Below are 2,653 nucleotides of genomic sequence, written 5' to 3'. Positions count from 1 at the left end.
GACTCTGCAGCAGGTGCGGCGTGTCTGGAAAGCTCTTCCTCCCAGCTCTGCCTTCCTCAGATCATCCGCAACGAGACCGTAGCCCTTCTGCGAGACTCCCGCTTCCTCTCATTCCTCTCTGACATGCTCCAATGTGCGGGGCCCCGTCCAACGCACGGCAGTGGATCCACACCTGCTTTTACTTTAGTTTTCGGTGTCTCTACTGGCACACTAGGTTCCACATGAGCAGAGTTTGTTTATGTGGTGCACGGGTTTACCCTAAGTGCCCAAGCATTATTTCTCATCTTCCAGGGACCCAGACCCCCCCCCAATCTTGGATGGAACCTTCTCCTGGTGCTACTCTCGACTTTTAAAATCTTCCCATTCTCATTCCACAAATTTCAGTATATTCTCCTGCCCAGCATGTGAACTCACCAAACATTCTGAAAAGCTGTGTGTTCATTGATCTCATGACTATAACCAGATATGATGTAAGTGACGCAGTCTAGTGATGTATGTAACTAACATGAATTCAAAAGATCCTTTCTCTCCGAAGTCATCTCCCAGGCTTCCTTCTCTGCGTGGATGAACGGAGGTGGCCGTGTGCACGCATGCAGCCGGCGGGGCGTGGGGCTGCAGCAGGGAGGGAGGCTCCGAGGGCAGAGCCCCTTCTGGAGGAAGCGCAGGCCTGCCTGCCTCCCACGCGCTCCCTGCTCCCCTCCACAGTCCCCCCCACCCCGCTCACTTCCGCTCCTTGGCATTCAGTGTTTGCTACCGTGGCTTCCTCCAGCAGAAAACAGGTGCCTGGTCACCCATGTTTCCTCCATCTGTGACTACGCCAGAGGAAAGTGCAGGAGTCAAGGGCGGACTGCTCCAGCGAACGGTGCCTTCAGTCACATATTGATGCTTCCACACATCGAAGACACTTTCCAAATACCAAGACCCATCCTGTTAGAGTTTTACATTATTTTTATCTGCAAGGGGGTGGGGCTCTGCCCAGAGAGTCTCCAGGCAGCAGGAAGCAGCTGATGCCAATCCTGCGAAGATGGATTTATCCGTGCCCTTTGCCTCTGTGTAAGGCTGAGGTTCTAATTTCAGTTTGTGTGTGAAGAAAATCTCTGTCAGGTACACTTACTAAGCCGTCACCTCTTTTCTGCTGTGTCGTAAAATACACCAAATGGGGAAAACCCACATAGCAAAATTGATGCCATCTGATTATATAAATGGGTGTGTGGGGACCTGCCGTGAGTTCAATTCACTAAGAAACAAGAAAATGTTTCCTTAAAATAAGACTCGGTTCTAGAGTGCGTTTTAATTTGAAACCTGTCCTGCTGTGTCAGCGATCTCACGTAACTCCAGGATCGGAGTTTGCAGCCATCTTCAGAAGCGGAGAGGGCCGGAGCCCTGGCTGCCGCCGGACGAGACCCAGGACTTGGCACGAGCTGCCTGGACTGCCGGACTTGGCGAGGTCTCACCCCACATCTTAGGGGACAGTGGCACCTGGCCATCTTCCTCCGTCACCCACCCACACAGTCCTCGCCCATGAAACATTTCACAACTCAGAGACTCTGACGTTCCAAAAGGATCCGTGGCGCCGTTCTCTGGCCGAGTGCACGCGCGCACGCGGCATGCCCCTGACTCACCACAGAGACTCCGGGGGACCGCGGGAGAGGTGACTCTCACCCTGGGCTGCTGCCCTGAGAAGGCGGCTTGGCAAGCAGTGGCGCTCCAGGAGGAGGTGAGTGTGACCCTGGAGAGAAAGGCTGAGCCACGGGGAAGTCACCGTCACACGCCGCAAAGCAAGCCGAAGAGCCGCCATCGGGTGGCGGAGGGTCTGGCTGTGGTAAAGGGATAGGCGCGTTCTGCCAGCGGTGCAAGCTGACCACAACGCCCGGCACACGGGCCTGGGGGCCGACGGCTCACCACACGCCCCTGCCAGGGCGGGCGCCCACCAAGTCCTCCCGCAGGGAGCACCCACCAAGTCCTCCAGCGGGGAGCGCCCACCATGTCCTCCAGCAGGGAGCGCCCACCAAGTCCTCCAGCAGGGAGCGCCCACCAAGTCCTCCAGCAGGGAGCGCCCACCAAGTCCTCCCGCGGGGAGCGCCCACCAAGTCCTCCAGCAGGGAGCGCCCACCAAGTCCTCCAGCGGGGAGCACCCACCAAGTCCTCCCGCAGGGAGCACCCACCAAGTCCTCCCGCAGGGAGCGCCCACCAAGTCCTCCCGCAGGGAGCACCCACCACGTCCTCCAGCAGGGAGCGCCCACCAAGTCCTCCAGCAGGGAGCGCCCACCAAGTCCTCCAGCAGGGAGCGCCCACCACGTCCTCCAGCAGGGAGCACCCACCACGTCCTCCAGCAGGGAGCACCCACCACGTCCTCCAGCAGGGAGCACCCACGACGTCCTCCAGCAGGGAGCACCCACCACGTCCTCCAGCAGGGAGCACCCACCACGTCCTCCAGAAGGGAGCACCCACGACGTCCTCCAGCAGGGAGCACCCACCACGTCCTCCAGCAGTGAGCACCCACCAAGTCCTCCAGCAGGGAGCACCCACCACGTCCTCCAGCAGTGAGCACCCACCAAGTCCTCCAGCAGGGAGCACCCACCACGTCCTCCAGCAGGGAGCACCCACCAAGTCCTCCAGCAGGGAGCACCCACCACGTCCTCCAGCAGGGAGC

This window comes from Dipodomys ordii, unplaced genomic scaffold (genome assembly GCF_000151885.1).
Source record: "Dipodomys ordii isolate 6190 unplaced genomic scaffold, Dord_2.0 Scaffold77, whole genome shotgun sequence".
Lineage (NCBI taxonomy): Eukaryota > Metazoa > Chordata > Mammalia > Rodentia > Heteromyidae > Dipodomys > Dipodomys ordii.
This window is presented reverse-complemented; position numbering follows the sequence as displayed.